The 26,183-nt window shown below is 43.2% G+C and overlaps 2 long non-coding RNA genes across 2 annotated transcripts; both read left to right on the top strand.

Moving 5' to 3' along the window:
- The first annotated feature begins 8,211 nt into the window (after positions 1 to 8,211).
- On the top strand, positions 8,212 to 17,211 carry LOC149449387 (uncharacterized). The gene is made up of 3 exons (XR_016315409.1): positions 8,212 to 8,310; positions 11,553 to 11,612; positions 17,123 to 17,211. It is a non-coding gene; the product is annotated as an uncharacterized LOC149449387 (long non-coding RNA).
- A 3,069-nt stretch (positions 17,212 to 20,280) lies between these two features.
- LOC149449386 (uncharacterized) lies at positions 20,281 to 22,997 on the top strand. Its single transcript, XR_016315408.1, has 2 exons — positions 20,281 to 20,395; positions 22,305 to 22,997. It is a non-coding gene; the product is annotated as an uncharacterized LOC149449386 (long non-coding RNA).
- Positions 22,998 to 26,183: the final 3,186 nt, after the last annotated feature.

Genomic DNA, 26,183 nt, shown 5'->3' with positions numbered 1-26,183 from the left:
CTCAGCGGACAGGAGTGGAGGAGCAGGAGCATCTGGTAGAGGAGGAGGAGACAGAGGACCCAGACGCACCGTGGCAGTATGCTGTGGAGATGGAGGCAGGGAGTCCCTCGCATTCCTTGGCACAAATGGCCCATAGCATGCTCGGTTGCTTGCGTAGCGACAGCCGAATAATAACCATCAGACAGAGGGATGACTTTTGGCTGTCCACCTTGTTGGACCCTCGCTACCGTTCAAAAATGGTGGCCTTTTTCACACCTGCTGAGAGGGAGGCCAAAATAACGTACTATAAAAACCACCTATGTAGTCAGTTGGTCTCTGCCTTTCTGCGCCAACGTCCATCCTCAGACACTGTGGGCCCTGTGCGCTCGCGTTCCGCTGCCATGGCAGCAGGGGAGGGGTGGGGTGGTAGGAGCAGTGGCAGCTCCACCAGCAGCGGCTGCCTCAGTCTGCAGTCGATGATGAGTAGCTTTCTTCACCAGCGCAGTGAGGAAACTACTAACCAGCCGCAGCAGCAGCAGCATCAGGTGGACCTGGAGCAGGAGCTCAAACAACAGGCTTGGGCCTACTTGGACAGCACCCTGCCAACCGAGGTAGACAATCCCCTTGACTACTGGGCAACGAAACTTGACCTTTGGCCCCAACTAGCTGAATTTGCCCTTGAAAGGCTGTCATGCCCGGCCAGTAGCGTGGCATCGGAGCGCGTGTTTAGTGCGGCAGGAGGTATTGTAACTCCGCGGAGGACACGACTGTCCACCCAAAGTGTGGAGAGACTCACGTTTGTGAAAATGAATCAGGCGTGGATTAGTCTGGATTTCAAACCACCAGTTCCTGACACAAATGACTAAATCTGCCATGAATCATGCCCCAAACATGTGCCACTTTCAGGTCTCCTCACACTGCTGGTGTGTTGAATTTTTTGACATAGGGTGCTGGCAGATTACGGGCCTCCCATAGCTGCTGCCAGGCCCCTAATCTGCCATGGGCCCCTATATACCGCCTCCTCATGCTGCTGCCAAGTCCAGAGTCTCTCATGGGTCCCTGTACGGCCTCCCATTGCTGCTGTCTCCATCGCCACACTCTGCCATGTGCCACTTTCAGGTCTCCTCACACACTGCTGGTGTGTTGAATTTTTTGACATAGGGTGCTGGCAGATTACGGGCCTCCCATAGCTGCTGCCAGGCCCCTAATCTGCCATGGGCCCCTGTACCGCCTCCTCATGCTGCTGTCAGGTCCACAGTCTCTCATGCCATGTGCCACTTTCAGGTCTCCTCACACACTGCTGGTGTGTTGAATTTTTTGACATAGGGTGCTGGCAGATTACGGGCCTCCCATTGCTGCTGCCAGGCCCGTAATCTGCCATGGGCCCCCGTACCGACTCCTCATGCTGTGACGTTGCAACAAGGTGGAATTCAACCCTACATATGTTAGACCGCCTTTACGAACAGCAAAAGGCCATCACAGATTTCCTGATGTTAAAAGCGGATAAAGGTACTCCCTGTGTAACTTAGATGTCAGCCATTGGCAGCTCATGCGTGACACCTGCGCTTGCTCAGGCCCTTTGAGGAGGCCACGCTATTCGTGAGTCGGCAGGACTATGGGATGAACGACGTCATTCCTCTGTTGCACGTCCTGGAACAAATGCTGTTAATAATGGCTGGTCAGGGTGCGGTAGACGTGGTGCACAGATCTCAACGCCACATGACCCATGTGGGGGCAGGACAGGAAGAAGAGGAGGAGGTAGAGGAGGACATTGGTGCTCAGGAATTATTGAGTGAAATGGGTGGTTTTTCCACTCAGCGGACAGGAGTGGAGGAGCAGGAGCATCTGGTAGAGGAGGAGGAAGAGGAGACAGAGGACCCAGACGCACCGTGGCAGTATGCTGTGGAGATGGAGGCAGGGAGTCCCTCGCATTCCTTGGCACAAATGGCCCATAGCATGCTCGGTTGCTTGCGTAGCGACAGCCGAATAATAACCATCAGACAGAGGGATGACTTTTGGCTGTCCACCTTGTTGGACCCTCGCTACCGTTCCAAAATGGTGGCCTTTTTCACACCTGCTGAGAGGGAGGCCAAAATAACGTACTATAAAAACCACCTATGTAGTCAGCTGGTCTCTGCCTGTCTGCGCCAACGTCCATCCTCAGACACTGTGGGCCCTGTGCGCTCGCGTTACGCTGCCATGGCAGCAGGGGAGGGGTGGGGTGGTAGGAGCAGTGGCAGCTCCACCAGCAGCAGCTGCCTCAGTCTGCAGTCGATGATGAGTAGCTTTCTTCACCAGCGCAGTGAGGAAACTAATAACCAGCCGCAGCCGCAGCAGCAGCAGCATCAGGTGGACCTGGAGCAGGACCTCAAACAACAGGCTTAGGCCTACTTGGACAGCACCCTGCCAACCGAGGTAGACAATCCCCTTGACTACTGGGCAACGAAACTTGACCTTTGGCCCAAACTAGATGAATTTGCCCTTGAAAGGCTGTCATGCCCGGCCAGTAGCGTGGCATCGGAGCGCGTGTTTAGTGCGGCAGGAGGTATTGCAACTCCGCGGAGGACACGACTGTCCACCCAAAGTGTGGAGAGACTCACGTTTGTGAAAATGAATCAGGCGTGGATTAGTCTGGATTTCAAACCACCAGTTCCTGACACAACTGACTAAATCCGCCATGAATCATGCCCCAAACATGTGCCACTTTCAGGTCTCCTCACACTGCTGGTGTGTTCCATTTTTTGTCATAGGGTGCTGGCAGATTACGGGCCTCCCATAGCTGCTGCCAGGCCCCTAATCTGCCATGGGCCCCTATACCGCCTCCTCATGCTGCTGCCAAGTCCAGAGTCTGTCATGGGTCCTTGTACGGCCTCCCATTGCTGCTGTCTCCATCGCCACACTCTGCCATGTGCCACTTTCAGGTCTCCTCACACTGCTGGTGTGTTGAATTTTTTGACATAGGGTGCTGGCAGATTACGGGCCTCCCATAGCTGCTGCCAGGCCTCTAATCTGCCATAGGCCCCTATATACCGCCTCCTCATGCTGCTGCCAGGTCCAGAGTCTCTCATGGGTCCCTGTACGGCCTCCCATTGCTGCTGTCTCCATCGCCACACTCTGCCATGTGCCACTTTCAGGTCTCCTCACACACTGCTGGTGTGTTGAATTTTTTGACATAGGGTGCTGGCAGATTACGGGCCTCCCATAGCTGCTGCCAGGCCCCTAATCTGCCATGGGCCCCTATATACCGCCTCCTCATGCTGCTGCCAAGTCCAGAGTCTGTCATGGGTCCCTGTACGGCCTCCCATTGCTGCTGTCTCCATCGCCACACTCTGCCATGTGCCACTTTCAGGTCTCCTCACACTGCTGGTGTGTTGAATTTTTTGACATAGGGTGCTGGCAGATTACGGGCCTCCCATAGCTGCTGCCAGGCCCCTAATCTGCCATGGGCCCCTATACCACCTCCTCATGCTGCTGCCAGGTCCAGAGTCTCTCATGGGTCCCTGTACGGCCTCCCATTGCTGCTGTCTCCATCGCCACACTCTGCCATGTGCCACTTTCAGGTCTCCTCACACTGCTGGTGGGTTCCATTTTGTCATAGGGTGCTGACAGATTACGGGCCTCCCATTGCTGCTGCCAGGCCTGTAATCTGCCATGGGCCTCCGTACCGCCTGGTCACGCTGCTGCTGGGTCCACAGTGTGACATGGGTCCCTATACCGCCTCCCATTGCTCCCACTCTGCCATGTGCCACTTTGAGGTCTCCTCACACTCCTGCTGGTTTCCATTTTGTCATAGGTTGCTGTATGGCCTCCCATTGCTGCTGCCTCCACCGCCACACTGTGGCTCCAAACACTGGTTTTGGCCCCGTGACTGGCCAAATGAGTGAAGTGTGCGGTGATTCTAAGATCGACGGCACTCATCTGCATGTCATACTGACTGACAGTATTATTTCTCTTCCCCAGCAGACTCCAAGGGCATTTAAATTAAAGGTACAGTGTTCTGCACTAATATTAAGTCTCTCTGAAGCCTAGAAACACCCTTTTTTAAGTTAAATTCACAGCGAATATATTCGACTCGAATCGAATATTGTCCACGAATTCGCCGAATCAGTCGAATCGAATTTTTGAATACTTCGCTCATCTCTAGTTCTGATCTTGGGATTGATTTTGTTCATAGACACTTTTAGTACAAAAGCTAAAGCAAACGTTCAAAGTTTAGTACAAGGGGCCAAAGGGTCCTCTCCGCAAAAACTGCTGGCCCCTCAATCCCCCCCTCGCACTGCCATTTGCATGACTAGTGCAAAGAGATAGGCTAGTCAAGACCCCCTACACCACCATCTCACTCTCTCACGTACCCTCCCCCTATAACCTATCAAATAAAGAAAAACATAACACCGATTGGAGTAAAATGGCCAACACGGCCTTTTATTAACCATTAGCCGCCCGGCCAATGGCCGTTTGGCGGCTTCAAAACTGTCTCTGCACTCCGGGTGCACGCCATTTGGCGTGCTCCCGCACATGCGCAGTTTGCGCTAATGCAGAGCGGCGCAGCAGTGCGATCTGTCACCGGCCGTGCACCTCGGACACGACCGATGACAGATCCGAGTACCGACTCCCGTTGCTGGTACCATGTGACCTGCTGTGACCAATCACAGCAGGTCACATGACAGTTGTATACAATGGATGGCTTCATTCATGATGCCATCCATTGTATACTAGTGCCTAGCTGTGAATGGTCACAGCTAATCACATGCACATGTCACCAAATCACAGCTAAGCACAAAAAAAAAAAAAAAGCTGAATGAATCGATTTCATTCAGGTAAATGCTTGCTTATAGCAAAGTAATTCTTTGCTATAAGCAAATTGTGTAAAAAAAAAAAAAATAAAAATACTGATCACTTCCCCAAAGTAGTACAATGTTACTATGGTAACATTGTACTACTTTGGTCATAGTAAAATATGAAAAAAAAATCTTAAAAAAAATAAAAAATAAATGTAATAAAAAATTAAATATAATAAAAAAATTAAAAAAAATTAAAAAAAAATATATATATATTTTTTTTTCATACTGTCACCAGTCAGTGTCCCTGTTCACCGCCATGCCAGTTATATGATGACACTGTACTGCACTGGTGACAGTATGTAAAAAAAAAAACTGGGAAAATAATTTTTTTAATTTTTTAATTTTCCGAAAAATTATGACAAAAAAAACAACTTAAAAAAACTCGCCATTCCTCTTATGAAGTACGTCGGACTGTCTACTCTGCAAAAAGGGGTAATTTGGGGATATCTGTACTATTCTGACATTCTTGGACCTCAAGAAATTAGATTGGCTGTCAGTACTTCAGGATTGATCAATATTCAGATCTATACCATAGTTTGTGAACTCTATAACTTTCCTGCAAACTAAATAATACATCCTAATTTGGGTTATTTTCACCAAAGACATGTAGCAGAATACATCTCGGCCTAAATTTATGAAGAACAATTATTTATTTGTAAACTTTTATAACAGAAACAAAGAAAAATGTGGGTTTTTTTTCAAAATGTTTGGTATTTTTTTGTTAATTTAGCAAAAAATAAAAACCCCAGCGGTGATTAAATACCACCAAAAGAAAGCTCTAGTTGTGTGAAGAAAATGATAAAATTTTAGTTTGGGTACAATGTTGTATGACCGCGTAATTGTCATTCAAAGTGTGAGAGCGCTGAAACCTGAAAAATGGCCTGGGCAGGAAGGGGTAAAATTGCACGGTATTGAAACGGTTAACACTTCAACTTCAATACACAAAACATTCCTTAAAACAGAAACATATAGGAAAAGCTGTTGGTCTTCGAAGGCACCCAAACCAGAACCGATATCCACCTGCGGAACCAATACTATAACTAGGTCTCCAGCCACAACGCACCAGCTTGGAGACCAGACATACCATCCGCAGTGTAGAACCACCACCTTCCAGTTAAACATCGGTTAACTGGAATGCCCCCCGGGCACACCATACCGCCGATGGGTCCCAAACCATTATCTTTACCTTCAAAATTAGTGCCGCCTCCAAAGACCAACAACCGCCCCCGAACCTGAATAACCCCCCCCCCGGGGAGTGACAAAACACCCACACAACCCCAAGGGAGGGCAGGAGGGAAGCTCTCTCTCTGTTGTCTCCTACTAAACTGCATAACGACCCTCCCCATCTACACCCAAAGATGTAGAAGACCCCCACCTTCCAACCCCCAGTTACCAATCAGGTACCAGCCTTCAATTAATACCCACCTCTTACTTTTCTTTAACCCTTTCCAGTCTTTTTACCCACCTCTTGGCCTCGTCATGTCTGCCCTGCGCTATTTTTTTTTTCTTTTTCCTTTTGCTACGGGCATCTCTGGATGGGCTGAGAGGGAGATAGCAAACTGTGCACACATACAGTCTGAATGATTGGCCACTTAGGGTTGCACAATTGTAAAGTTCAGCCTGGGCAGGATGGAGGGGGATTGAGGGTCTAGTGGTTTTGGGGAGCATTTCTACCCATACAGCTGCATGTGCTATGGGAGGACAGTGCTGGGGCAAAGTAATATATAGTGCCCAGGACTAAGATGCCAAATGGTGTCCACCAAAATGTATGACCATCGTGTAGCAGCAAACCCCCCCCTCCCAAAAAAAAAATTGAGCATTAATCTGCACGCTTACCTCCTAAGCATAAATTCTCTCTGCAAGCCAAAATTTTCTGCAAATAAAAATCCCCATTATTCCAGTACAAATCCACAAATCCCCCCCTCCCCTGCTGAAATCCCCAACTCAGCACAAATCCCCCCCTCATCCCACTTCCCAGCTCAAATGCTCTCGCTTCCCAAATCTCCCCTCCTAGCCCAACCCTCTACCCCTCAAATTTCCCTTCTGAGCATAAATCCTCTCCCATCACAAATCCTCCCTATAAGCACAGAACCTCCTCTCAAATCCCCCCTCCTAGCAAAAATCCCCCCTCCTAAAAAAAACCCCCAAATCACCCCTCCTAGTACATCCCGCCCCCAAATTTCGCCTCCTAAAACAAATCTTACATCCCTGCTACCCCCCCCCCCCAAATTCATCCTCCTATCACACATATTTTCCCTTCAATTCCCTTTCTTGCACCCCCCCGAAAAAAAACCCTCCTAACACTAATCTTCTCCTCCCCCTTCTAGCTTAAATACCCCCCCCAGTGTTTGCTACTTTGCCCCCCCCCCCCCCGGCCATTGTGTCCCCAGCGCATTTCTTTCCTCCCAGACCTCAGATGCAACATGGCTGATGTCTGAGATGTCCTACCTTCCAGGCTCCCCCTCATCTTGACACATCAGACTTGAGGAGAAGCCTAGGGGAAGCTGACATGCAGCTGGCAGGGACTGATATCAGTTGCTGAAGGGCTATTGGGTTGCCCCCGCACTAAAGATACCACTGGCTATCAACTCACCACTGTGTGGCATTTGTTTAGCCTACCCCCATTCTTTGCCGGGAGGAGATGGGGGTGGGTAAACCAACACTGTACAGAGGCAATCCAGCAGTCCCAATCCAGGAGAGCAGCAGTAGCAGGAGGAAGAGCTGGAGAGGAGAGAGGGCACAGCCCGCACGTCCTCCCGGCTCTCTCCTTTCCCTATCTAGAGCTAGCTTGTCTCCTCCAGCTCTAGGCTGACAGGAGTAGTGCAGCTGCCATCACTACTCCTGTCAGTTTGTAGGTAGGAACTCTCCATGTGGTGCCCCCCCCCCCCCCCCACTTCACATAATACCAGTTGCCCCTACTGCCCACCCCTTGTCCTGGCCCTGTGGGAGGTGATGCAGCATTTGAAACAGGAGTGGGAGGAGCACTTGCATGTACTATTAAAAAGATATAGAACTAGGGGGATTTTTGGAAAATATTGCTGAAGGTGATCTTCACCTTTTGGAGAAATTCCTCTACCCCACAGCCCAACACTTGCATTTTGTTTTTTTTTTTATGATGCCCTGCCAGCCCCCAGAACTGTCTATGATAATACTGACTTTCTGAATGTTGAGATGTAGTATACATGTTAAACATGTATATACTTGAAAAAAGTGACCCACACTATAGCCCTTAAAAGGGATCCCAAACCTAAATGTTGTACCATGGCAAAATCCCAAAAATGAAAACTGCACTAATAAAGTGGATTAAGACATCACCCTCAAGGCATCCAATGGTTACTGTCAATCCAGTTATAGCATTCTGTATAATACCCAATTCTTGTTCTTGCTCACTAGGAATGGCACTTTAATTGGGAGCTTGGGGGAAGATAAGAGATACGACTTCAATTTCCAACAAGTGAGAGATTTGCCAGGAGTGATCACGGTACAAATTGTACGTTGGGTGACTTTATATCATAAATATGGGTTTCGGGAAAAGGGGCATCATGTTGTCGTTGCCACTTTTATTTATGTGTCTTTTTTAATTTTCCTAATCAGTAATTGTTTTATTAGACTTTATGTTGTCTGATTCTAGGAAATTATGTGCAATGGGGGAAATTTATCCAAACTGGAGCAGCCAGAATCTGGAGCAGATGGGCATGGCAACCAATCAGCTTCTTGCTTCAAACTTCAAAGCTTAACTGAACAAGCGGAAGATAGAAGATAATTGGCTGCCATGCAAAGCTGCTCAAGTTTTGATAAATACACCCTCCTACCACCACCATCACCACCATTGTGTTTTAAAGTCTTATTAAACCCTCCATTTAAATAATGAAATACCGCAGTATACTTCAGCATGTACCACTTTCAGCCTATCACATATCTTCAATTTCCCAATTCGTTGTTCATGTTTGCAGAGTGGCTACATTGCCCTGCAAGGTCCCCTGGAATACCACTAGAGCCACCCTCATGAGCGCATTCCCATCCAAGATTACATGACTACAGCCACGTGATGCTAAGGGTGATGGGACATGTAGTCCTTACACAGGTGGACATGTGACCTTTGAGTGATTGGGTACAAAGAAAATAAATATGGTGTAACTTTGCATGGTAGACATGGATACTTTAATGTAAAAAAAAGGAGGGTTTAATACCACTCAGCTTATAACATATGTTTGAAAATGATTAATTGTCTAGTATGCCACTGTAGAAGACTGGCCTTGGGGTTCAGAGAACTGTATTGATTGCTCATAGAATTAAAAGACAATGGATATATTTATACATATGCAGCATGTCAGAAAGGGACCTACATTTGCCGTTCCGGCACTTTGGCTAACCAATAGTGCTTTGGGAATCGGCCTCTCTTTCTCACCTCAGAGAGAGCCTTTTAAAAGAGAAGTATGGGGTTGCCAAAAAAAAATAAATATACTCACCTAGGTGGATGTCCGATGCTGCATCTGTCCCCCAACGCTTCTAAGACTGAGACCACTGATGGCTAAGTTCTCAGTCTTTAGTAAGCAGAGAGCCAGTGACTGTTAGTCCTGTCTGCTCCTCCAGTGCTCACTGGAGCATCGGGCTATGAAGGGGGCGGGAGCGGCTGGATGAAGCTCTCAGCGGCTTGGTGAGAGGCTGAACCAGCTGCTGATCCAAGTATACTGGTGGATCCTGACTTTAAAGTAAGGATCTTTCCAGAGTCTGGACTGGCTGAGTGATGTCAGTCAACATCAGCCTCTCTGTCTCTCTCTGTGTCTCTCTCTCTGTCTCCATATATATATATACACACACAAACACACACTATATGGACAAACGTGTTAGGAACTTTAATAGCATCCCAGTCTCGGTCCGTAGGGTTCAATATTGCCCTATAGCCCTTTGCAGCTATAACAGCTTCAACTCTTCTGCGAAGGCCGTCCACAAGGTTTAGGAGGATGTCTATGGGAAGGTTGGACCATTCTTCCAGAAGCACATTTGTCAGGTCAGGCACTGATGTCGGGGGAGGAGGCCTGGCTCGCAGTCTCCGCTCTAATTCATCCCAAAGGTGTTCTATGGGGTTGAGGTCAGGACTCTGTGCAGGACAGTCAAGTTCCTCCACCCCAAAGTCGCTCCTCCATGTCTTTATGGACCTTGCTTTGTGCACTGGTGTGCAGTCATGTTGGAACAGGAAGGGGCCATCCCCAAACTCTTCCCACAAAGTTGGGAGCATGAAATTGTCCAAAATGTCTTGGTATGCTGACGCCTTAAGAGTTCCCTTCACTGGAACTAGGGGGCCAAGCCCAACCCCTGAAAAACAACCCCACACCATAATCCCCCCTCCACCAAACTTTACACTTGGCACAATGCAGTCAGGCAAGTACAGTTCTCCTGGCAACCGCCAAACCCAGACACATCCATCGGATTGCCAGACGGAGAAGCGTGATTGGTCACTCCAGAGAACATGTCTCCACTGCTCTAGAGTCCAGTGGTGGCGTGCTTTACACCACTGCATCCGACGCTTTGCATTGCACTTGGAGATGTAAGACTTGGATGCAGCTGCTCGGCCATGGAAACCCATTCCATGAAGCTCTCTATGCACTGTTGTTGTGCTAATCTGAAGGCCACATGAAGTTTGGAGGTCTTTAGCTATTGATTCTGCAGACAGTTGGTGACTTCTGCGCACTGTGCGCTTCAGCATGCGCTGACCCCGCTCTGTAATGTGACGTGGCCTACCACTTGGTGGCTGAGTTGCTGTTGTTCCCAGTTGCTTCCACTTTGTTATAATCCCACTAACAGTTTATTGTGGAATATTTAGTAGCCAGGAAATGTCACGGATGGACTTATTGCACAGGTGACCACCTATCACGGGACCACGCTTGGAGTCACTGAGCTCCTGAGAGCGACCCATTCTTTCACCAATGTTTGTAGAAGCAGTCTGCATGCCTAGGGGCTTGATTGTATACACCTGTGTCCATAGAGGGGATTGGAACACCTGAATCACATGATTTGGAGGGCTGGCCCAATACTTTTGGCAATATAGTGTATGTGTATATATATATATATATATATATATATAAACATGAAGGAGAATGTCCGGCCGTCAGTTTGTGACCTTAAGCTCAAGCGCACTTGGGTTATGCAGCAGGACAATGATCTGAAACACACCAGCAAGTCTGAATGGCTCCAAAAAAAAAAAGGTTTTGGAGTGGCCAAGTCAAAGTCCGGACTTAAATCCGATTGAGATGCTGTGTTTAATTCATTTAAAAGGCCTTTCATGCTGGAAAACCCTCCAACGTGGCTGGATTAAACAATTCTGCACAGAAGAGTGGGCCAAATTCCTCCTCAGTGATGTGAAAGACTCTCTGCCAGTTATCACAAATGCTTGATTACAGTTGTTGCTGCCAAGGGGGGCCCAACCAGTTATTAGGTTTAGGGGGAAATTACTTTTTCACACAGGGCCAGGCAGGTTGGGTCAACTTTTTTTCCCTTAATAAATGAAATCATCAATTAAAAACTGCATTTTGTATTTACTTAAGTTATCTTTGTGTAATATTAAAATTTGTTGATGATCTGGATCACTTAAGTGTGACAAATTAAAAAAAAAATCAGGAAGGGGGAAAATACTTTTTCACAGCAACGTATATGTATATTTATGTAGTATACATGCAGTATATATATACACACAAAAACTGAGATTTAATTTGTCATTTTCTTTACCTGCAGGGAGATCAGATTTTGGTGGAATGTACCTCCAGCACCCCTGACAGAGAAGGTGTCACCTTTGTAAGCTTCAATCTTTGCCTAATGCATTTGTTACACAGGGACAGAATTCTGATTTAAATGGGATGCTACTCACATCCCATGATATATGAATAACCACTTGAGGAATCGTTTGCAAATTTATCAAAATGTAAAACTGAGTATCTAAACCAAGGGTGTCAAACTGGCGACCCTCTAGCTGTTGCAAAACTACAAGTCCCATCATTCCCCTGCCTTTGGGAGTCATGTTTGTAACTGTCAATCTTGCAATGCCTCATGGGACTTATAGTTTGGCAACAGCTGGAGGGCCACCAGTTTGACACCCGTGATCTAAACACAAATGTACAAAAATGTCACGGTTTTCTCGAACTACTTATTTGAAAACATGTTTGTAGAAAAATTATTAAAAAATATCTTTTATTAAATTATGGTGAATACTTGTGAGCTATTATGAATCGAGGTGTTCAATGTGTTCTACAAGTGTATGAGGTGCGCTGGCACTTGCACTGACTCACTTAGCTAGTGTGTATAAATGATAGAAAAAAGATTGCGCCGCGCTCCTATATATTTATATATACAGCTTAAGCTTCTAAAGTGTATCAAATAACAATATTACCAAATATGAACTGTGACTATACCGCTAAATGCATATGAAATAATACATATAGATAGCATGCATGGTAAATAATCCTAAAGCAATAGTGCCTTAATGGGTGCCACGGTAAAAACCTATGTTGCACCTATATATAACTGTGTATACTCTATATTAATAGTGCAAAAGCATATGTGCACGTGCTAAACAGATATATATACAGTCTTTAAAATAAATGTGCAGGTGGATATTCTGTTCCTTTTCTCCGAGTGCTAGATGGTCTCCTTATATGCTCACCTCTATATTTGCCTGAATGAATCCAGGCAAATACGCTTTTTATCCTTCCAGGATAGATGAAATGGGATGATGCCTTTGCTCTAGCCGTCCTATGAGGTGGACATGCATATGGATGGATCCTCCTGTTATCTCCTTTATCTCCCTGTGTATCTATGAGTACACTGAATAGCTCTCTTGGGATCTCCCAATTCCCCTCCTGGGGTTGTTTCCTCGTTCACTCCTCCTTATATCAGCTCATGGGATGTTTGGTCAAAAAGAGGAAAAAGCAGACCATAGTGTCTTATCCTTATACACAAAATGGATTTATTTCTGCCAATAACAGGTATAACTTGATGGTATGCAGCTCATATATGATCCAGACAGGCATAGATGGCAATCAGCAGGTAAAAAGTAGGTAAAAAAACCTCTCTGTAGCTGCCCCTGCAGTGCTGTCTGCCTGTGCTTGTGCTCGGATCTGCTCGCTTCTCCAGTGCAATGTCGTGACGTCAGAGCCCCTCCCCTACGCGTTGCGTCACAGGGTCATGTGACTTCATCAGGGGGAATTTGATTGGAAAGCTTTAATGTGAACAATTTACCAGATCCAGGTGGTTTACACCCAAGAGTCCCCAGGGAACATAGCCCAGTTATAGCTGAGCTGAAATATCTCATTTTTAAAGACACTTTATTGACTTGAACAGTATCTGATTGACGTGCAGTACCAATGTGGTACCAACCCACATGGAAGAACAATATATTTGAAATATATTTTAAAAATATTCTTCCCAAATATATTGACATATATTTGAAATACTACAATTCTGGCCATATTCAATATATTTCAAAATATATTTCAATAAATCTATATACTGCATGTTGAAATGTGTTTTTATATATTACAAAATATATGAAAAATATTTTTAAAAATATATATTTTTTAAATATATTCTTCAGGTCTTTTTTTTAACATATAAAAAGGTCATTTTAACATATATTTTTACAAAAAATGTAGATTTGTATTTTTAAAGGCATATAGTATATTTGAAATGTATTGTAAAAAATATTTTTCATATAATTTGTAAGAAACAAGTAAGAAAAAAAGGTCTTCTATCTGTTCAAAACTCTTTATAAAGTGCACTTTAAAGGCATAAATACTGTATAAGGACATGAGTGAAAAAAAACTTGTAAATGCATTGAAAACCAAATAATCTGTTTGTATTGCGAAAATTTTTTTATAAACCGAGCCATTATTTTCAATGGATTTTCATTCATAAACCGAAAATTACTTTTGTAAACCGAGGTACACATATATACAGTTGTGTTCAAAATAATAGCAGTGTGTTGAAAAAAGTGAATAAAGTTCAAAATCCTTCTAATAGCTTTTATTTCCATCCACACAAATGCATTGGGAACACGACACATTCTATTCCAAATCAAAACATGAAGAAAAATATCAAATTTGTGTTGTTCCTCTAAAAAAATGGAAGAAAAGTGAATATTAGACGGTTCAAAAAAATCGCAGTGTTTGTATTCTTCTTTACAAACTCAAACATTCACTATATAAACTGAAAAATGTTTGAAGATTTTGCTTTCCTTTGAATGACTTCATGAATATTTGGTTGTAGTCGCACTGTTTCTGAGAACTGCTGTACATCTGTGTTGCATGGAGTCACCCAACTTCTGGCCCCTGTGATCAGGTATTCCAGCCCAGGATGATTGGACCACATTCCACAGTTCTTCTCTATTTCTTGGTTTTGCCTCAGAAACTGCATTTTTGATGTCACCCCACAAGTTTTCTATTGGATTAAGATCCGGAGATTGGGCTGGCCACTCCATAACGTCCATCTTGTTGGTCTGGAACCAAGATGTTGCACATTTACTGGTGTGTTTGGGGTCGTTGTCTTGTTGGAACACCCATTTCAAGGGCATTTCCTCTTCAGCATAAGGCAGCATGACCTCTTCAAGTATTCTGATGGATTCAAACTGATCCATGATCCCTGGTATGCGATAAATAGGCCCAACACCGTAGTATGAGAAACATCCCCATATCATGATGCTTGCACCACCATGCTTCACTGTCTTCACAGTGTACTGTGGCTTGAATTCAGTGTTTGGGGGTCGTCTGACAAACTGTCTCCGCCCACTAGACCCAAAAAGAACAATCTTACTTTCATCAGTCCACAAAATGTTGCGCCATTTCTCTTTAGGCCAGTCAATGTGCTCTTTGGCAGATTGTAACCTCTTCAGCACACGTCTTTTTTCCAACAGTGGGACTTTGCGGGGGCTTCTTGCAGATAGCTTGGCTTCACATAGGCGTCTTCTAATTGTAACAGTCCTCACAGGGAATGTCACACCTTCTTTCATCTTCCTGGAGCTGATTGTTGGCTGAGTCCTTGCCATTTTGGCTATTCTTCCAATGGTGGTTTTTCACTTTCTTCCATGTCTTTCAGGTTTTGGTTGCCATTTTAAAGCATTTGCGATCATTTTAGCTGTGCAGCCGATCATTTTCTGCACTTCTTTATATGTTTTCCCCTCTCCAATCAACTTTTTAATCAAGGTACGCTGTTCTTCTGAACAATGTCTGGAACGACCCATTTTCCTCAGAATTTCAGAGAGAAATGCACTGTAACCAGCATGTACAACATTTGCTGCCTTCCTTCCTTAAATAAGGGCAATAATTGCCACCTGTTTTTCAAAGAATGAATGACCTCACTAATAGAACTCCACACTGCTATTATTTTGAACACGCCCCTTACAATGAGTGATTTAATGACACAGAATCAGCAGCATGCATGTCATGACTGTTGGGTCTGTTGGATTTCTATTACTCTACTACACCTGCTAGGAAATTATCTGCCATGTAGAAATATCATTTCTACCAAAAACAGTGATTGATCCGGTTAGTGATGTCTGACTGCTATTATTTTGAACACAACTGTATGTGTGTATATATATATATATATATATATATATATATATATATATATATATACAGTTGCAAGAAAAAGTATATGAACCCCTTGGGATTACGTGGAGTTTTGCATGAATTGGGCATAAATGTGCTCTGAACGTCATCTAAGTCACAACAATAGAAGAACACAGTCTGCTGAACATAATACTACACAAACATTAGATGTTGCCATGGTTTAATTGCACATAACATGTAAACATTCACAGCGCAGGGAGGAAAAAGTATGTGAACCTTTGGACTTAATAACTGGTTGACCCTCCTTTGGCAGCAAGAACCTCAACCAAACATTTCCTGTAGTTGCAGATCAGACCTGCACAACGATCTGGAGTAATTTTGGACCACTCCTCTTCACAAAACTGTTTCAGTGTAGCAATATTCTTGGGATGTCTGGTGTGAATCGCTCTCTTAAGGTCATGCCACAGCATTTCAATCGGGTTGAGGTCAGGACTCTGACTGGGTCACTCCAGAAGGCGTATTCTGTGCTGTTGCAGCCATTGTTTTGTTGAATTACTTGTATGCTTTGGGTCATTGTCCTGTTGCATCACCCATCCTCTGCGGAGCTTCAGTTGGCGGACAGATGGTCGTACGTTTTCCTGCAAAATGTCTTGATAAACTCTAGAATTCATTTTCCCATCAATGACAACAATCCGTTCAGGCCCTGAGGCAGCAAAGCAGCCCCAAACCATGATGCTCCCTCCGCCATGTTTTACAGTGGGGATGAGGTTTTGATGTTGGTGTGCTGTGCCTTTTTTTCTCCACACATAGTGTTGTGTGTTCTTCCCAAACAACTCAATCTTGGTTTCATCTGTCCACAGTATATTTTGCCAGTAGTGCTGTGGAACATCCAGGTGCTCTTTTGCAAACTTCAAACGTGCTGCAATATTCTGTTTGGACAGCAATGGCTTCCTCCGTGGTGTCCTCCCATGTACTCCATTCTTGTTTAATGTTTTCCTTATTGTAGATGTGTCAACAAAAATGTTAGCATGTGCCAGAGATTTCTGTAGGTCTTTAGCTGACGCTCTGGGATTCTTCTTTACCTCATGCAGCATTCTGCGCTGTGCTCTTGCAGTCATTTTTACAGGACGACCACGCCTAGGGAGAGTAGCAACAGTGCTAAACTTTCTCCATTTGTAGACAATCTGTCTTACCGTGGACACATGAACATCAAGGCTTTTGGAGATACTTTTGTAACCCTTTCCAGCTTCATGCAAGTCAACAATTCTTGATCGTAGGTCTTCTGAGAGCTCTTTTCTGCGAGGCATGGTTCACATCAGACAGTGCTTCTTGAAACCAGTAAACCCAAAACAGGTGTGTGTTTTTTAAGGGCAGGACAGCTGTCAGCAACACATCCAATATCATCACACTGATTGGAGTCAAGGTTGGCTCACTCCTGGCTCCAATTAGCTCTGGGAGAAGTCATTAAGCTAGGGCCTCACATACTTTTTCCTCCCTGCACTGTGAATGTTTACATGTTATGTGAAATTAAACCATGGCAACATCTAATGTTTGTGTAGTATTATGTTCAGCAGACTGTGTTCTTCTATTGTTGTGACTTAGATGACGTTCGGAGCACATTTTATGCCCAATTCATGCAAAACTCCACGTAATCCCAAGGGGTTCATATACTTTTTCTTGCAACTGTATATATATATGTTTGCATTGTGTTTATTTAAATGATGTTGACTTTGTCTTTTTCAGGGAGGACCAAGCACACTGAATGAAATGTGTGTGGTGTTCCTGTTTTATTATCCTGTCATTCCTATTGCTACCTGTTGGAGTCTCCTCGATATCCAGCATGTGGCTGAAGTCCTGGAGTTGGACGAATCAGAAACGTGAGTTACTAACTTTAGGCAAAGCACGCCTGTACCTATAGGCACCCCAAGGCAAAAAGTTTTTTTTTTTCTCCATAGTTATACGGCACACATTATTTTTTCTCATTGCCAGTAAAAATACAGTCATTATTTATAAACTTATATACACATGGTCACCATGTCCCTAGCAAGGTTGGGATCCGGTAAAGAAGAAATGTTGTGTAACAGAAGTAATCCCAGCACAGGGGTTCTGTATTAGGCGACAATAGTTGTGTGTTTATAGACTTCAGTGTGATTAATCCGGCCCTCGTGGAGAATTATACACATTGAGTCTATTAATTATGCATAAGTGTAGTGTAGAGCTACCCCCAGATCAGTGGCTGCATCAGTAATTAACAGAATTGAACTGCATTCCCCCATGGAAGAAAAATATATCTGAAATATATTTTAAAAATATTGTTGCCAAATATATTGACATATATTTGAAATGCTACCATTTTGGCCATATTCAATATATTTCAAAATATATTTCAATAAATATATATATATATATATACACATACATAGACAGAGGAACAGACAGGAGCTCTGCTGATAATACCACTCAAGGGTCGCCTACAAGGGTTAAAGACAAGCCCCGCCTATGTTTTTAGGGTTTTAAGAACAAAGCTACAGATAAAAGAACAAGAAAAATAGGGGGAGAAATGGACAGAGCAAAAAAAAAAAAGAGAAGGGATTAAAATAAATAAGAAAGAGAGAGATGGGGGTAAGGGGTTGGCAGGATTGGGTGGGGGAGTACTCCTCAACTCTCTACCTGAAGGGGATCGGCAGTCAACAAATTTTTGTATGCTGCAGAAAATTGGAACGGAGTCCAATAAAACCATGTTTTTCAAAAGCGTTCTTGTTTTCGCAGAGACACGGCAAGGTTCTCCGTAGTTTTTATGTCGTCTACTGCATCGATTCACTGATTAATTGATGGGGTTTGTCCGGTCTTCCAATTGGACAGAATACAGGACCTAGCAGCATTTACAAGTACTGCATTTAAAAAGGAAATAAACATTTATACCCACCTAGGTGGATCCAGCATCGATTCAATGCCGCCTCTACACTGAGAACTCAGCGATCAAAGACTGCTGATCACTCAGTTCTCAGGTCTGCTCTGAGGACAGAGTGGTGACTATTAATGAGAGACAATCACAGCAGTTACATGATACAGAAGCCGTGCCTTCCACTTAAACGAAAGCCAGAAGACGGAGTCACATTTATTCCTAGATTCCTGAAGTACTATGGGTTTTGTAAAGAGAAAGCATTGCACAATATCTGACAGTTGTGTGCAAATTTGATCTTGAGCTACTGAGCTCTGTAGACGAGCAGAAACTGAAAAACACACAAAGTAAAACCAAATTCTCCACTTGCTGGCAGAAAATTAGAGTACATAGTATAAAATATTGCATATTTATATTTAAATGATCTTTTTTTTCTTACATTTTGACTATAATAAAGAATGAAAGCCATAACCCTAGCACTACTATTACCTGTGTCCTGAAAATGTATTAATCCTAAACAAATATAAATGATAAAGTATTAGTGATTAAACTGTTGACACCAAAGTACACTATGTCAGAAAAACTTTCAAAAAATGGATCCTAATATATGCAGATCTGAATACACATGTTTGGGAGGGTCTCTCTCTGTTACTGAATTACATTTTTCAATGATTTTAGATCATGGATAATGAAGCAGAAAAGTTGGGTTTTCTCTGCTGTGTTTGTTGTTCTGTACATTAATCAGTTCAGATTGTGTTTGCCTTCAGGTTGTATTTCTTAATCCAATTATGCAAAAATTCCTCAAAAAGACAATAAATCAAGAATGAGATTTCATGAAAAACAAGAACACAGAATCACATTCTGAGCTGGAGATTCTGCCTTCGAAATTTGTCTTGATATTCAGACTATGAGGATTATTTATACAAACAAAAAAAAAAAAAGGTTTGTTGCGTGAATTTGTTAAATATTTGCACAGCCATCACGTATCTTCACCATAATTTGTTGATTATCTTCACCGTAATTTATTGATTCATTTGTTGTGTTTATTTCCTAGTATCATCAGAAGCATTTAGTATCAATAATGCTGTACTTTTCTGATTGAGGTATTTCAGGGAAATACTGCATTGCAGCCAGTAGATGGAGCTGATGATCCTGGGAAACAAACATATTAGGGTAAATATGGTGAAGATTTATGACGGCTGAGCGAATGAGTGACACATTTGCACAATAATTTATTTATTTTTTTATACACAGACCTTGTTGTTTTGCAATTCAATGCGATATCAAGCTTTAAGACACTGTGTTAACAGCCCATTCATTTTTGATTGGGTTACATAGTTACATAGTTAGTCTGGCTGAAAAAAGACAAAAGTCCATCCAGTTCAACCATTAAATAATAAAAAAAAAAGTTACGATCCTACACCCACAGTTGATCCAGAGGAAGGCAAAGAAAAATCCAGCAAAGCACGATCCAATTTGCTCCTGCTGGGAAAAAAAATTCCTTCCTGATCCCCGGAGAGGCAATCGGATATTCCCTGGATCAACTTTACCTATTAATGTTAGTATCCAGTTATATTCTGTGTATCTAAGAAAGAATCCAGGACTTTTTTAAAGAAATCCACTGAGCTGGCCAGAACCAACTCTTGAGGGAGTCTATTCCATATTCTCACAGCTCTTACTGAGAAGAAACCTTTCCGTGTTTGGAGATTACATTTCTTTTCCTACAGAAGTAAGCATACTAAAAAACACAATTGACCCTTTGTGGCATGTGGGTTGTGGTAAATGGCAGTATGAGTACCTTGCTCACTACAGTGATAACGTTTTGAGGTTCACAATGAACAGTACTGCAATGCACTGTATCACCGTATGAGATTTAATGTCATAGAGTACAGTCTGAGGGTACAACAAACAGTTGAAGAAACTCTTTCAGGTTACTGTGCCTTTAAATGCTTCATTACCCACAGTCTCACTTCCACCTCCTGGTGTTTGTCTCTTTCAGCATAATAGATGCCGTTGTGAACATTGATAGTGCAGACTGGGATGAAGAGAACATAGCTAAAGCCCAAAATGCCATCATGGAAGCCAACCACTTTGCAATTATCAATCATCGTACAGTGAGTACATCTGATCCTTAAGAGAAAAATCCAAATCACCGGGAAAGGATAAGGCCGAATACTTACCTTTCCTGTTGTCTGCCAGAACACAAGAGAAATCCTCTGCTGAGGTCTACTGGAAAATGGACTCTTCAAGTGATCTCATTGATGTCCCACAGCATTCGTTGGCTCCTACCAGTGACCTCCACACCACTACTGTGTACTGTAATGATGTGGAAATCAGCGGGAGAAACCAATGACTGCTGCGGGGGATCAACAAGGTTGTCAGTTCCAGGAGTGATGGTTTCCCAGTAGACTTCATTGGAAGATTTTGCCGCAATGGAACGACATTCTGACAGCACGGATAAAAGAAAAAGTAAGGATTCAATCCCTTGTATTGAGGGCATAGTTGTTATTTTTATGTCAAAACCCAGAATGTAATCTTAAACCTGGGATTAAAATGGTGGCAGTTCTTAGGGGTCTGAGGGGTCAAACCGAAAAATCAAATTGAAGACCCATCGGATGGTTCAGATCCACGGGTGTCCCCGTGGTGTCCACGGGAAAAATGAAAGAAGAGAGGCGAATGGGGGACTAAGGAAGAATATTGGGCGCCAGTCACGTTTGTCTTTTTAGAATTTTATTCCAGAACAGCTAAGGTGATGAAGGAGGGTTAAGGTTAGGGGTCCCAGATGTCAGGCAGATCACTTACAGACTCTCCAGTTCCATGTCCAGCTTTACAGTGTCAGAATCTTGTCGTTGACCCGGCAACTCTGTAAGCCCATTCCCAAATTTCAGTGCATCCTCCAAGTGAGTCTCCAGGCCCTTCTGAAAGGCCAGCCTTCTTCTTGGCTCTCTTCATCAAGGGGCCTCCCCTAGATCTTCTCCTTGCATAGCTTCCTCCACACACAAGGCAAGACAGCTTCACGAACACGTCAGCACATGCTAGGCCCAAAACAGACTATTGAGCCTAACAGCAGAGCTCCATCCAGCAGCACCTCCCCAGGCCCCAGCCCAGGGAAAGAGAGCCAACACATGGCCTGTCCCAAATATTTATATCCTCCCCCCTATGCACCAGTGGCCTAAACCTCCTACTGGACTGGATGAAGGAAATATAAATATTCATCACGCAGTCTTGTTTATGAAAGCTCATGCTATGACCAGTGGGACCAGTGACACCTATTGGCAAAAGGCAGAAATCACAACCCAACTGAAGCTTAGGGAAAAAACTGGTCAAAAACTACAGAATTAGTCCGGGCTGACTACCACTCAACCAATAACTAAGTTTAGGCTAGTAACCTTTGTTTAGGACAAGGGGCTACATCTAATATCGTGCTACTTAGAAAAAATTGCAACTCCCATGTTTTTGTTTTTTTGGGTCCTCTGCTTTTAGAAAGTATATAATGTTTAGTGGTTTTAAGTGTGTTTTAATGTAAAACAAATGTGTTTTTTTTGTATCTCTTTAATTGTTTAGCCTTATCTTTTATAATTTATAGAAAATTTGGATATTTATTTGAAAATATTTTTACTGAAAATAAAAAATCTGATAAACAGTTGCCCTAAAATCATGCAGCATACAACTCTTGCAAATACCATGTTTTTATTCTTTGGGTGTTTGGAAAATATATGTTTAATGGTTTTAAGTGCATTTTAATGTAAAAAAAAAAAAGGTTTGCTAACTATTTACACAACTCAGACTCAGCCTCATCTTTTATACTTTAACAGAAAATTTAGAGATTTTACCACACTTAAATAATACGAATGTCTTTTCTTCTGAAAATGTAGATTTGAGAACCGCCGTACTATGGCATCACAGTACTGTTGTTACTTTGAATTGTTTTTTAATTTTGTTTTTAAATGTAACATTTTTAGTAAGTATATGACATATTCTATAATTATCCTATGTCTCATGTCTCATACTTTTATTTTTCAGGGGGAAACGATCAATGAAACGAGCTCAGCTCTACCCATTTCCCTACCTACCCCACATCTTTGTCATGAATACACAGATGACTAAAAAAAGGACTTTCTCCTGGTTAACCTTTGTTATGTTAAAATATAATATGTAGGAAGATATATACAAGACACACTACATGGACAAATGTTGATGGACTCCTGACCACCTCATCTACATGAGCTTGTTGGACATCTTATTACACAAATTGTGCATTAGTACCCCTTTGTGGCTATAACAACATTCACTCTGTGCAGACCACTGAAGGTCCTCCGCACAAAACTCACCAATTTTAGAGTTGGCTGTGTGCACAGAGGCACAGTCATGCTGGAACAATAAAGGGCCTTCTCCAAACTGTTGCCACAAGGTTGGAGGCATTTGATTGTCTACAATGTCTTTGTATGCTGTAGTATTGCCGGTACCCTTTACTAGATACACCTGAACTCAACAATTGGGAATGGTGCCCTCATATTTTTGATCATATAGTGTACGTAAGACAAAGCTCTAGGAGAGAAGAATCTGAAACTATTGGAGAAAAGTATACTTCATCTATTGGACAATGTATGGTGTCCCAGTATGAGAAAATATATCTATGTCTATGTGCCAACTGATGTATGTCTGGGACTTCAACAGTGTTCAAAAAAGTAACTCATAATGCATTCTTTAAACAGATGTTGTCCTGGTAAAATTATTATGTCTGGATAGAAAAGGATCCCTCACTGCACTTTCATATGTATCAGATCCCCCTGTCCTGAAGGGTATCCATGCCCGCACCCCCGCAGTTCTCAGCTATGTGGCATTACAAAGTCTGGCTGGTCTTTCTTCCAGCCTGATAATCAGCCATGAGAAAGCTCTCCTTCCTGCCTCATGTCTCCTGATCTGGGCTCATCAGACCTTCCATCTGCCAACTAAATATGGTAGCCTGTAGCTTTGGTAGCTAGATGCATGGAAGCATGCCACAGACATATCAAGTCAACGATGCATGTGTGTTGGATGGATCCAGAAGTGAGTTGGTTGCTCGTCATGTCTTTGGTGCATGAGCAGATTGTTTAGATCCATTGCAAGGTGTGATAGTGCCACAAGAAGTCTGACTATTTGCTCATCAAATCCATAGAATATAACAGGAGCTACAGAAAATGAGATTTTTTTTCTAGGTTTTTTGATGTGTTCGTGTCAAAGCAAGCTGGGCTGATTAGACTGTACATGTCAAATAGCTAAAATGAAGTAAAACCTCCTGCGCATAAGTGTGGTGGACTAGGGTCAGTTCGCACATGCTTCCTTGTAGAACCATATCCAGGGGAATGCCAGGCCTTGCTGCCCTCTAATGACTGGGGTAGTCCAATAGCAACTGCAAAAGACGAAACAAAAGAGGGAGCACCAGCCTAGTGTATTATCCCTGGGGTACTTTATTACTGGAAAAAGATAAAACATACAAACGGTGAAGATATACAGCATGTCAAGCCACTATCTTGTGACACAGTGAATAGTAGGACCCAAAGTGATCTACCGCCAAGATGACGCCGCCCGGAATCCCTCTTCTGCAGAGCCAATTATGTAGGACCTAACCCTTGCACTTACATACACTACATGTACACATGTCAAATAATAATGATACTCTGTATTATTGGTACATGGATATGTATGGATTCAGTGATGTCAGGTAGTGAATGGGTTGCTAATCATGTCTTTGGTGAATGAGTCCAATGGGCTGGATCCAGTGTGAGGTGTAAAGGTGCTACATGTAGGCTGATTGTGAACATTTCACACCTGAGAAAGGGAAGAGCCAGCTCCCCTAGTACAGAAGTTAGTGACATCTGTGGCGAGGTATAAAAAGTTTCAGTGGGAGCTCCCCCTCCCCAAAGAGAGCCTTTCCTCATAAAATCCATTATATTATTATGGGGGAGGTTTACTAAAACTTAAGAAGGCAAAATCTGGTGCAGCTCTACATAGAAACCAATCGGCTTCCAGGTTTTATTGTCAAAGCTTGATTGAACAAGCTAAAGCTAGAAGCTGATTGGCTCTCATTCACAGCTGCACCAGATTTTGAGTTCTCCAGTTTTAGTAAATGTGCAATTTTACCAGATCTGTGGTGTGATACTACTCAAGCATGTTGGGCTGATCAGACTGTACATGTGCCAAATAATAATGGTAGCCTGCAGTTTTGGTGCATGGAGATATACAGTTGTGCTCAAACGTTTACATACCCTGGCAGAAATTGTGAAATTTTGGCATTGATATTGAAAATATGACTGATCATGCAAAAAAATGCTTGTGTGTCTGTGCCAAGACCAAACATTCCAGGGGATGGAAACTTTTGATCCGGGCCATTTGGGTGATTTCTGTTATCATTATGATTTAAAAAGGAACCAAACAACTATTTGATAATAAATGGCTTCATATGATCATCATCTTTCAATAAAAGAGCATTTTTTGACATGATCAGTCATATTTACAATATCAATCCCAAAACTTCACAATTGCTGCCAGGGTATGCAAACTTTTGAGCACAACTGTATGTAGTGAATAGAGGGCTTATCACTTCTTTGGTACATGAGCATCCAAATGGTTAGATCTAGTGTGAGATGTGATGTTGCCATGGCTAAGAATAGGAAGAGCTACCTACCCAGTACAGAGATTAGTGACATCTGGGGGAGGTATATATGGAGTTTCAGTGGATGTCCTACTTCCCCCAAAAGAACATTAGCTCAACAAATCCATTGAATATAACAGGGTCTACAGAAGATACATTTTTTACCAAGTCTTTGGTGTGTTAGTACCCAAGCATTGTGCCACCTTTTCCTTTTGTGTGCTCACATTACATGTGATCAAGGCCCAAATTATTACTGTCACCATGATGAGACATATGGGACTGAGAGCCTTGTTTTCTCCAACGACAGTAGGTATGAGCCAACATTTTTCCTCTTTATCGGCAGAGAGCCATCCCTTTGGTAAGGTGACCCTTTCTTTTACCTATGGAAGGCAAAGTAAGAGTGTCACTTAGCTCTCCCTTCTCTGTAGCACATACTCACCATTTCTCACTCCCAGATGCCAGAACCAGGCTAGGAGGACCATATGTAAACTCTAAACAAACTAGCTGGAGCTTACACAGAGCTATGAAGTCCATCCCTGTCCCCCAATATGATGGTACTGGTCCAATCGCACTGTCACATGGGAAGAGGGTATGTAAACCTCAAATGACACACCCAAAATGCCTATTAGTTCAATATTATGATGAAAGCATCACAGTGTCTCTGGCGCTCTAGTGAGGTCATTTACGTAAACCAAGGCTCCCTATGATGGGTACCTAGAATGTGACTCAAACTATGAACACGCCTTTGAAAAAAACAAAATATAAACACAATGGGGAGCCAAACAATTGGTGGAAGAGTCTAGCTATCTTTATTGACTCACTGTATGATCACACAGAACAGCCAACACTTTTCGGGGACCAACTCACTACCCCCTTCATCAGGGCTTCAAAATATATATATCAGGGGTGGACTGACAACTCATGGGGCCCCCGGGCAATAGGGGATCATGGGGCCCCTGTGTCCTTGCCCAAACTCAAAAAAGCCTATGAAAAAGGTACCAGGGGCATCTTATGGGGCCCCCTACCGACCCCGGGCAGTGCCCGAGTTTCCAAATGGTCAGTCCGCCCCTGATATATATATATAAAGGACATATAGTTTAAAACACACGTAAATGATTTTAAGACTAATGGTCTTGTTTTTTAGAAAGTTATAACAATAATATTAAAATGCAAAAACAAACCCCACAATAAATGGTATTTAAATGTCTAAAAGGGTATAAAATTTGTATTACACTAAAATGAAATATCACATACAATGAAGTAACGTA

Source organism: Staurois parvus, unplaced genomic scaffold (assembly GCF_062004578.1).
Source record: "Staurois parvus isolate SC_StPar_1 unplaced genomic scaffold, SC_StPar_1.0 ptg000621l, whole genome shotgun sequence".
NCBI classification, from domain to species: Eukaryota; Metazoa; Chordata; class Amphibia; order Anura; family Ranidae; genus Staurois; species Staurois parvus.
The sequence above is the reverse complement of the archived record's forward strand: the minus strand, read 5'-3'. Positions and strand labels throughout refer to the sequence as shown.